General features: G+C 37.4%; 1 protein-coding gene across 1 annotated transcript in view; it reads right to left on the bottom strand.

The window, feature by feature from the left end:
• LOC125245641 (zinc finger protein 271-like) overlaps positions 1-12,107 on the bottom strand; it is a 243,294-nt gene that overhangs the window by 20,542 nt on the left and 210,645 nt on the right. The gene's annotated exons all lie outside the window — the stretch shown is intronic.

Raw genomic sequence — 12,107 nt, 5'->3', positions numbered from 1 at the left:
TATATACACGTGCATGTATGTTTCCCAGTGTTTAGGTTAAATAATTGTAGGTGTGTTAGTTTATTGATGGAATTTGCCTGTAAACTATAACTTCTTCTATATGCTGTTCTGATGTGATGAGTTTAGATTCTTTTTAAAGCTCTTTATCTCCCTTATTCCATAATGTATCTCACATCCCTGTAGAATGCATTGTTCCAATTTAATAGAGATGTTCCGATACCCCTTTTCCATTCCCGATACCGATTCCGATACCTGAGCTCAGGGTATCGGCCGATACCGAGTACTGATCCGATACCTGGGTATGTATTCTGTATAAACAGCTGTATATACTACTAGCCCTGTATAAATTGATAGAATTATTTATGGTGTGCTTCAGACTTATCCCTTAATAAAACAAGAACAAATACAGTGAACTAGAGTATTTTTATTATCTGACATACATTTTATTAGTTATATTATTTATTTATTTTAAGTGAAAAAGAACTTCAAATGCAGCCACAAATCTAACACTGTAAACTGAAAAAGGTATTTTAGTTTTACAATATAACTGTATAAAAACAGTGCAACAAATAAATCTAGGAATATAATTATATAAGACTTAAACTTAAAGTCCAGAAACAATTTTGTTAAATAAAAATTCCACGTTTTCAACGACTGACAGCGGCTGGTCATCCAGAACAATAAACCCGACAATTTTGTCGGTTATCTTTATCGCTCGTTGGCTGTCTTTTGAAACTTTTCTCTTTGTTTGAATGAAGCTGGCACGCCTCATCCTTCTCCGTCCTAGCCTTTCTGTAACCATTGTGTTGCACGAGGTGACGCGTCTTCAAATGCTTTACTAAGTTATTTGTGTTAAAGTTGCCAATACTTGTGCCACCCCTCGAAATTGCAGCATTGCATATGAGACATGTTGCCGTTTTACTGGTCTGAAATAATGCCAAACAGCGGACATACTGCTAGCGCGTTTTCACTTCTTCGCTGCTCTAAACAGTGGTTGCTTGTGGCAACACAGCACAACTTCCTGTGTTTGCATTCTGGGCCGCGAAGAAGAATTGATTTCCGATTTGCTGTGTTAAGCAAAGATAGCGGGCACAACTAGGTATTGTTTAAGAAAATGGTATCGGATCAGTACGTGAGTTTAAATACTCGCCGATACCAATGCCAGAATTTTTGGTGGTATCGGTGGTATTTCCGATACTAGTATCGGAATCGGAACAACCCTAATTTTTAATAGTACTTTGAAGAAAAATGAACACTGATCCAACCTCGTAAATTATGCAAATGAGTTCGCAAGAAAAGACAAAGGAATCCTTGCCCGCCAAAGATTGCATTGCATCTATTGGCCACCCAACTCGGGAGGTGGGTTAGTTTCGTTTTCCATAAAAGCAAAGACGCACAGTTTCTACCCGATTGTCTCTCGAGCACCTCGTGCATGCCTCTCCCGGACATCTCCGGTGACCACACACCTCCATTGCACTCCTCTTTCGGGAACACCACTTCTTTGGACTCTCTCTCTCTTCGGTTAAGTTACTCTTTAAACCTCGTTTGAAAACCCCGCCGGAGAAACCCCTCTCGGAAAGGACCAACCAAGCCAAGCGCACTAAAACTCTACTGCACACTGACTTGAACCAATATGCAAGTATTATGATTTCTTTGAAATTCATTTAAACTGATTTCTGTGCTGGCTTTCAAAAGGTTTAACTGTTGTAATTTGCCATTCTTTGATCATCTTTCTTTTCCTGTCTTTTCTTCATTTTCACTCTTGTATATATATATATGTGTATATCTTCTGTATATATTTAGACGTATAACCTCGGTAGTTTTCATATATTAAACACATTATTCATACTCGATTGTTCTCTTGCTCATTCAACAAAAACCAGGTCACTTTAACGTTTCGATTCTAATACAATCACTCTCTGTTTGATGCTATCATAGGAATTTATCCTCGTGGCCAGAGGATAACACTTCCGTTATAATAGTCTGTGGAAAACTTACTGGTTTGCTGGACAAACGGATAGTTTCTCTACATAATTATTAAACCAGAACTAATTCATATATGTGATTGATTATAATTTGTTGTAATTAATTCACCATATATGTTTAATTCCCCCTTGCGTTGGTATGTTCATAATAATTATTCATAAAGATTTATGAATTATTATATTCATATTTCACCCATAAATTGATTAATAACTGATCGCTACACGTGATCGCTACAGGTGTTTTCACATCAGTTTTTTAGAATTCGGTTTACAATGTTGATCTGATTACCATGAGAACATTGTCAGGTGCTGCTGCTTCAGCAATCATATTATAGAAAATGTCAGAATAAATAAATGTTCAACAACCTGACAGAAGTCGATCCATTTCTGTGTTGGTAGGGTGTAAATGTAACTGTAAATATTCACTTTCCCATATGGCCATTGGAGGAGAATCGGATGGGCATTCAGCGGACAGACACTGACACACTGTATTTTTTTTATTTTTTTTTTATTTATTTCAACAAATGACAACCAAAATCAAACCCATAGAAGTGTATAAGTGGCTGTGTTCAAGTTATACTCATTCACATGCCGAGTGAGACTCATACTCGCAAATGTAATGTTAATTAAAGCTGCAAGCAGCACTGAAAGGGCCCTCGCACCCGGGCTCACCCATTGGCCTTCGGAAAAGAGTGAATAGTGGGCGACATGCATGTAAGTGTGTAAATACAGGAGAATAAAAGCAAAGTCATGTCAAAGTGGCACACTTCCTGCTGCCAACAGGTGGCGCTTTGACCGTAACTGAATATTGTGATATAGATGTGTTCAGGCCAGAAATATTATCAAATGTCTTAAGTTTGGAGCAGATCGGACATTGTATGCCTAACTTATAACAACTTCCTGTTTTGTGGCGTGTTTTATGGTGGGTAACTTTTACCTTAACACCTTTAACCTTATTATTTATTATTCTCAGGTTAGGTTGAGTAAGTCAAATCTGACCTAAATCATAAGCATTCAAACAGTACTTACAATATGTTCAGAAGACTTCTCTGTGGTCTGTTCGTGCTCAAGGGTTTAGTAATAAGAATATCGGTAGACAATTATTTGCAATTAATGTAATAATAGTTTTAATTACAATTTAACAAAAGTAAAGGCAAACAAAGGTTATTAACAAAGTTATCTAAACAAAGCAAAGTTTCAATCAAAGGTGTAAAAGCTGGGTTTCTCGTGTGGGATTACAAATTTGTTCTATGTTATATTTAGGTTCCAATGTAATAGTATATGAACTGAAAACTTTATGTATATTGTGGCAAGGCAGGCAGACCAGGTGTCTGAGACACTAACCTTTTGTCTCATGCATTTCCTGACCATGTGGCATGACCAGCTCAAGATACAGCTGTGCTTTTGTCTCTATGATAATGTAAAGGTATAGGTGATACTGCCAGACTGATTGGATTAGCACCTATGCATTTGAATGACACAGTTTATGCTGATTAGATCATGGCTGGGAAATGTAGGCAATGATCTGATTCCTGTACTGCATTTGCATCCTTTGTTTAGATTGTCCACACCTCCTACTCTATGTATCCCTCCCCCTTGAATGTATATGAACTACCAAGTCACTGCCTTAGTTAGATTTTGGATGACCACAGCGACGCACAGCGTGTTTCTCAATAAAGAGTAACTTCTGCTTCAAGAGATCCCAAAGTCTCCTGGTCTATGCTTCTGAGATTTCCAACAGTTTTGGTGCCGTGACCCGGATAGAGCTTCTCACCTCAAATCCAGATTGGAACTTCAAGCACAACAAAGATCTGATCCAAAGGAAGATCCAGGCTGAATTTTCCTGTTCACCCAAGGGTTGGTGAGTGATACTCTATCCAAAAGAACCAAAGACCAGTACTAATGTGTTATCCTCTGCGCCGTCAGAGAAGAGTTAACAGACAGCTGTAGGGTTTGGTTAACTAAGTTATCCTCTAAAAATGTTCTTTTAGAGATGAAGTTTATCCTCTGTTCAGGCAGGGAAGATTAGCATTAGCATATTGGTAACCTCTGTTCACGGGAAGTGCTACGTGCTATATTGGTTTATCCTCTGTGAAGTTAGGGAAGTTTTATCCTCTGCTTTATAAGGGAAGGTTGTTTATCCTCTGTTTAGGCAGGGAAGATTGGCATCACGTGCTAATGTTGGGTTATCCTCTGTAAAGTTAGGGAAGTTTTATCCTCTGCTTTATAAGGGAAGGTTGTTTATCCTCTGTTTAGGCAGAGAAGATTTAGCATTATGTGCTAAAATTGGTATCCTTTGTTCAGACAGGGAAGTGTGTTGTAATAATTTGTGTTGTCCTCTGTTCAACGAAGGTTGACAATAGTTGATCTGTATTAACAAGTGTACCCTCTGCTGATCAGAGAAGTTTTAGTGTTTTGATTGTGTGGTAACCAAGGAACTCACAAAATGTTTAGAAAGAATGCTAGACTGATCCCCACAACTGATAAAGGTGGTCTTGCGACTCCTTTGTGGTCAGATAGTGAATTCAAATCACAGTTAGGAGTGCAAATGAGCCTAATAGTCACTGAGAAAGTTAGACAAGAACTCACTCAGAAATATGAGATCCATCCAGACAAGATTTGGTCTGTAGATGAGTGTAAAAAGGTACTAGGAGCATGTATTCGCAAGAACAATGTGAAAGGCATTATCTGCTGCCATAGAGAATTTGGTTTAGCGCTAGCTACACAACAGTCTCAGCGTAACTCAGAGCTAGAGGAACAGAACAAAGAGCTCCGTGCTAGAGTAACTTCTTTGACTAAGAAATTGAACCGCTGCAAAGCTGCAGAAAAAACTGATGGGGATGAAGTTAGTCAGTCTGATAACAATTACCCTGATTTACAAGCTTTCTTTGAAAAAGATGTAGCCATCCAATCAGTAACTGATGTGCCCCTAGATTCAGTGAAGGTGTGTGGTGCTAGGAGAAGATCTCAGGGAATTGAGGGAATTGACAGTGTTCCTCCAAATTCTTCTGTTGTCCAAGTACAAACTGTTGCCAAGGCGCTAAGACCTAAAGATGTAGAGAGACTATCCCAGAGCTTACCCTCAGCACGCACAAATTTTCCTGAATTTAGAAGTGCATTGATAAGCAAAATGCGTCTCTATGACATGTCGTTGACTGAAGTCACACAGCTGATGTCACAAATTCTAAATGAAACTGAATTCAATAGTTTTGAGTCTGCTGTTACTTCTGAACTACAACATGTCAGTAAAGGCGATTTGAGAGAAGGTGTTTTGAAAATTATAAAGAATATCATGGGACCCAAAATAGACTGGTCCAGAATCACTAACTGTGTGCAAAGGAAAGAAGAACCTGTGAGTGAATACACACACTGACTCCATCTTGTGTCCACTTAGTGACTGCATTAAAAATGACTACTCGTGTTGCCAGGACGATTGTTTTGTACATTGTAATGGATTATAAAGTAACAAGCTGGATATACATTATCCCTTACATCATAGGACCTTAATTTCACACAAAACAGATGATAGAAATATCACTTGCCTGATTCCTTTTTGGAGTTATAAACAAATTCATATGCTGTCTTCTAATAGCCCATAATATAAAATCTTCTTTATAAAATGTTTAAAATATGTTATTAATCTTTTAAATAAACAATAGATCTAAAGACCATTAGTTTCAACGAGATGATCTTTCTATGTGTTTAACCCTCCGTGACGTAACTTTTTTACTTTCGGTTTTGTAGATGTCAAGCTGTTGAGCATAAAATGGCCCACAGTGCAGGTAAGGTTTGATTAACAACGAAGTATGTAGCCTACTTTAGTATGCTAAAAACGTAAAGTTACAGTAGGCTATATCAGAGTCAAATACACTCCTATTATAGCAATTTCAGTGTTAAAAAAAAAGACACTTCAGCTGTAACTTGTAACTTACAAATTTGTTCTATGTTATATCTAGGTTCCAATGTAATAGTATATTAACTGAAAACTTTATGTATATTGTGTCAGGGCAGGCAGACCAGGTGTCTGAGACACTAACCTTTTGTCTCAACCTTTTGACCAGCTCAAGATACAGCTGTGCTTTTGTCTCTATGATAATGTAAAGGTATAGGTGATACTGCCAGACTGATTGGATTAGCACCTATGCATTTGAATGACACAGTTATGCTGATTAGATCATGGCTGGGAAATGTAGGGAATGATCTGATTCCTGTACTGCATTTGCATCCTTTGTTTAGATTGTCCACACCTCTACTCTATCCCCCCCCCCCCCCCCCCCCCCCCCCCATCTTTTATAGATGAAGTTTATCCTCTGTTCAGGCAGGGAAGATTGACATCACATGCTAATATTGGTTTATCCTCTGTAAAGTTAGGGAAGTTTTATCCTCTGCTTTATAAGGGAAGGTTGTTTGTCCTCTGTTTAATCAGGGAAGGTGGTGTGTTAACAGAATAGCCATCCTCTACTTTGCTAGAGAAGAAGGTTGAATCTGTTAATTCAGGGAAGGTTACAACTGTTACAGTGTGTTAGCAAGTTGGTTCTACTCTGCTCACCAGAGAAGGTTGAATACATTACCATGTGTATTAACTAGGTTAACCTCTGCTCTGTCAGGGAAGTGTTGAAGTGTATTGTTGTGCCAGAAAGACATTACAAAATGTTGAGAAAGAACGCTAGACTAATTCCAACAACTGAGAAAGGTGGACTAGCTACTCCTTTATGGACAGATAGTGAGTTCAAATCATTGTTAGGAAAGCACATGGACTCAATTGTGACTGAGTCAGTCAGATTGGATTTGACAAAGAAATTTGGGATTCATCCAGAAAAAGTTTGGTCTATTGAAGAATGCAAAAAGGTACTTGGTGCTTGTATTCGTAAGAAAAATATGAAGGGCATTATCTGCTGCCACAGAGAATTTACTCTATCCATTGCACAAGAACAAATCCAACGTATTGCTAAGTTAGAAGAGCAGAACAAACAGTTGCACACTCGAGTGTCTCGTCTCACTCAGAAGTTGGGCCTTAACAAAGCCTCAACCAAATGTGACTCAAAAGACCAACAGTCAGATGAAAGCTATCCTGACATACAATCTTTCTGTAGACTAGAGGGCAATAGCAATACTGGATTCATGGATAAAGATGTAAATGCAGTTGAAGTGTGTGGAGCGAGACAAAAGGCTCAGAGTAGGGTAAAAGGGGTTGACACAGTTACATCTGTTACCCCCATACTGCAGATACAAGCAGTCAGTACCACTATACGTCCTGAAGACATAGAAAGAATTGCTGAGAATTTGCCATCAGTGCATAGAAACTTTTCTGAGTTTAGGACAGAGTTGTCCAGAAAAATGAAGCTCTATGATATGTCCCTAGCTGAAGTCACCCAGCTAATGTCACAAATCTTGACAGAGTCAGAATTCAATGATTTTGAAAGTGCTGTAAATAGTTCTGAGTTTCAACATTCCAGCAAAGGTGAATTGAGAGAAAGAGTTCTGAGAGTGTTACAGAACCTTGTTGGACCAAAGGTGGACTGGTCAAAGATCACTAGTTGTGTACAGAAGAAGGATGAAACTGTAAGGGAGTACACTGAAAGATTTTGTCAGTCAGCTGCAGCATACAGTGGAATAGCTGACACTCCAGAGAAGGTGTTAGAGGATAATGGACCACTGGTCCACATGTGATTTGATGGGCTCTCATCAGAATACAGAAATGCATTGCTTTTCTTAGACCTCACATGGTCTAATGGAACCCTGCAAAACAACTTGGAAAGGTTAGCTATTTGGGAAAGAGACTCAGATGTCAAGACAAGAGTAAAGATTGCAGCAGCATCCTTTAAGGTCAACACAGAGAATCGACAGAAACGTAAATGTCCTAAGAGAGAAGGCACTTGTCATTACTGTGGTAAACCTGGACATTGGATGAAAGAGTGTAGGAAAAACAAAAAGACATTAAAATAAATGAACAGCTTTACTCAGCTCCTACTCAGTCTACTTGCTACATTGAAACTACCCCTCCCCTCTTCTCCAAACTCTTGGAGCAGCAGCTTGCTGACATGCTAACCATTTGGGCTGTGAGTGCTTAATTTACCCAGTAATCTACAAGAAACCTGAAAGATTCATTCTGAACAAAAGAAAGTTGACTGTCACTTCCACCATTTGGGGACACTAGTTAAGTACACTCACAGCCTTAAATGTTATTTATTTATTTATTTATTTATTTGGAACCCCATTAGCTTCCACGAGTGGTCGCTAATCTTCCTGGGGTCCATTTTACAAAATCAAAACATATTATATACAATCACATCACACTTTTTACAATATGTTAGCAAAAGAATAAATACAATTCAATTTGAGTCATCACACTTAATTTTCATTACAAATCATACATTTTTTCACCATCTTTTTAAAATAATATCTGTTGCTTATTTGTCTTATACACATTGACAGTTGATTCCAAGCTACCAAGGATCTAAATAGTACAGTTCTCCTCATACAATTTGACTGTGCAAAAGGAACAACTAAATCACCAGAGCTGACCTGCCGGGTAATATGTTGGTGGCAATACCCACTGTACACTAATTTATCCACAAAAAATCTGGGATTGTTTTTATAGATGGCATTATGCATGTAGCACAGAAGACTTATCTTTAATTTATCCTGTACCTTCAGCCATACTAATATAGTGTGCATCTCATTCACACTGGTCCTGTACGAACAGCCAAGAGCTACCCTGGCAGCTCTATTCTGTGCAAGTTGAAGTTTTTTCAAGTGCTCCTGTGTAGCACTGGACCAAATAACTGAGCAGTACTCCAGGTGTGACAAGACCAGAGACTGGACAACTGTTCTCATGACTGAGGGTGGACAAAACGGCACACACTTCCTAGACAAAGCAATGCCTCTGCCCATCCTGGAAACAATATGATTTATCTGATCAGTCCATGAGAGCTGATTATCCAGCTTGACACCCAAGAGTTTAATTTTAGTAACCTGCTCAACCGAAGTTGTATCAATAGTCAAATTTAGGTTACAAGGTTTATTTAACAAATGTTTAGTACCAAAAACAATACATTTGGTTTTGAAAATATTTAGAACTAATTTGTTCAAATTAACCCAATTGATAATCAAATTTAATTGGTTTTGAAGGTTCAGACTTAGATTGGTAATTGAAGGAGATGCACAAAATAAAGTTGCATCATCTGCATACAGTACAACTTCTGCATTTCTAACAACATGGGGCAAATCATTCACAAAAATTGAAAATAAAAGTGGACCCAAACAGCTGCCCTGTGGAATACCGCATGATATACATTTACTGTCAGAAAAACTACCATTAAAAAATACTTGCTGAGTTCTACCATCAAGATAACTCCTTATCAGTGAAACAGACAATTGTGAGAACCCATAATACTTGAGCTTTGATAACAGAATATCATGGTCAATTACATCAAATGCAGCTGTAAAATCTAAAAGTACTGCACCAACAAGTCTTTTGTCCTCCATATATGTAAGCCACTGATCGACCATATGCACTAATGCAGTGTTAGTTGAATGGCCTGGTCTATAGGCATGCTGTGAACTAGTAAGCAATTCATTTAATTTAAAGTACTCTAGCATTTGATTAAAAAGTAACCTTTCAAATATTTTGCTTAATACAGGAAGAATATGAATTGGTCTACAATTAGAAGGAGTAAACCCTGCCTTATCCTCTTTAAGTAAAGGTACAATTTTAGACTGTTTCCATAGCTTAGGAAACACTCCGCTGAGTACTGATCTATTAAAGATGTGACATATTGGTTTGCACAAAATATTTGCAACAATTTTAAAAATTTTGCCATCAAGATGATCAGTACCAGGCGTTTTCTCATCAGATAAAGAGAGAAGCAACTTCTTAACATTGTCCTCACTAAAAGTATAAAATGACAAGGAGCAAGTTTTCCCTCTCATAATAGATCTAACATTGTCACAAGGAGATTCAATATCTAGCATTGTCATACAAGATCTTAATTGTTCTACTTTGCATATAAAAAAATTATTCAAATGAATGGCAATATCATATGGTTTACTAATAATGTCACCATCACTAGTCTCCATGTACATATTCAAATTATTTGGCTTTTTACACATCAGTTCCTGTAATACTTTCCACAATTGTTTGCTATCATTCATAGAATTGGAGATTTTTTGTCCATAATATGCTTTCTTTTTTATGTTATTTAATTTTGTAGCTTTGTTTCTCAACTTGCGATAATGTGCTCTGTCTACATCACATTTTGATTTGAAGGCCAGATCTTTGACATTGTCCCTTTGCCTCATGAGGGACATTAGCTCTTCATCTAACCATGGAGCGCTGTTGATTTTTATAGATCTTTTCCGGAGAGGTGCATGTTTATCAACTATTTTACTAAAAGTGTCCATAAAAATGTTAAGAGAAGCATTTACATCCTCCTCCTGAAGAGCTGCAGACCAATTTGAGTTATTGACCTCATCAACAAACAGGCTGGGATTAAAGTTTTTATACGATCTACGATACATGATTCTTCCACCAGATTTAGGAATTTTCATCCTTCTTGAAATTGCTATCAGGTTATGATCACTGCATCCTACCCCACAGAAACTGCTTGTGAACATAAATCAGGAACATTAGTAAAAATATGATCTATACATGTTGATTTAGACGTATTGTCCATAGCAATTCTTGTGGGTTGTGTCACCACCTGTTTGAGATTGCATGCATTAGCCATTGTGATCAACTTTTTATGCAATGAGCACTTTTTTGAAAACCAATCAATATTAAAATCCCCAAGAAGAAAGATCTCCTTATTTTGATCTGAAACCATGTCCATATTTTCACATATTTTTTGTACATACTCTACATTTGAGTTGGGAGGTCTATAACAGCAACCAACCAGAAATGGCTTATTGAATGGAAGATTAATCTGTAACCATATTATTTCAATATCTCTGCACATTAAATCTGATTTAATTGTAGCAACAATATTCTCCTTTATATAAAATGCAACTCCCCCACCATTTCGATTTCTATCTCTTCTATATAATTTGTACTCATCAACAGTTAGCTGTGAATTCTCAAAACTGTCGTCTAGATGTGTTTCAGATAAGGCTAAAACATGAATATTTTCTGTTGAACAGATTCTTGTGATTTCATGAATCTTGTTTCGAAGACTACATATGTTTAAATGAGCTAAAAGTAAACCTTTCTTTGACAAGTTTACAAATAAAGATGACATGTTTACAAAAAAATAAAAACATCAATGAGACACAATTTAAGTTGGAAAGTAAACATAGTCTGTTATTCTCTTTGTCCAGTTGCAGGCCAAATAATAAGTTTATCATACCTTATACTGGCTCTTTCACCTTTTTCTCTGGCTGCTTTCAGTTTAGGCAGCAATTCCCTTCTCCTTTGCTGCACCACATCTGAAAAGTCTTCGTTGATGTAAATATTTGTACCCTTTAATTTCTTCGCAGAAAAAAGGATGCGCTGGCGATCTTTAAATCTCAGAAACTTCACAACAATTTTCCTCTGCTTTTTTCCTTCCTGGAACTGGCCCATCCGATGTGCCCGCTCAATCTCAATTTTTGTACCATCGAGACCCAAATTCTCAGATAGTACTTGTTGAATCTTGATTTCTAGACCACTTGCAGTTTCTCCTTTTTCCTCTGCAATCCCATCAATTAGAAGATTGGATCTCCTGGACTGATTTTCAATGTAGTCCAACTTATTAAATAAATCATCCATCTCCTGCTTTGACTTTGTAATGCTGCTTTCAAATGATTTGATTTTTACATCAATGTCTATATATCCTTTTTTCATATCTTCCATGATGCCTTGAGTGAATTGTAGGCTTGTTTTCAACTCCTGGACATCTCTGATAACACCATCCAACCTTTTTGTGTTTCCATCCATGATTATTTGAATAAAACTCTTGAAGTTTTCTTGTTGCTGTTGTAGCATGTCCTTGTAGAATTCTTTCTGCTGATCCAGTAACTGGGTCAGTGTACTCATGGTCACAACAGCATCATCATCAGACATTGCTTTAGATTTAGGAGGCATGATTACTCACTCTTACCACGATGTACCAAGTTAGATGTTAATGTGAGGATAGCTCTTCAGGC

This window comes from Megalobrama amblycephala, linkage group LG1 (assembly GCF_018812025.1).
Source record: "Megalobrama amblycephala isolate DHTTF-2021 linkage group LG1, ASM1881202v1, whole genome shotgun sequence".
In the NCBI taxonomy this organism is placed as follows: Eukaryota; Metazoa; Chordata; class Actinopteri; order Cypriniformes; family Xenocyprididae; genus Megalobrama; species Megalobrama amblycephala.
The sequence above is the reverse complement of the archived record's forward strand: the minus strand, read 5'-3'. Positions and strand labels throughout refer to the sequence as shown.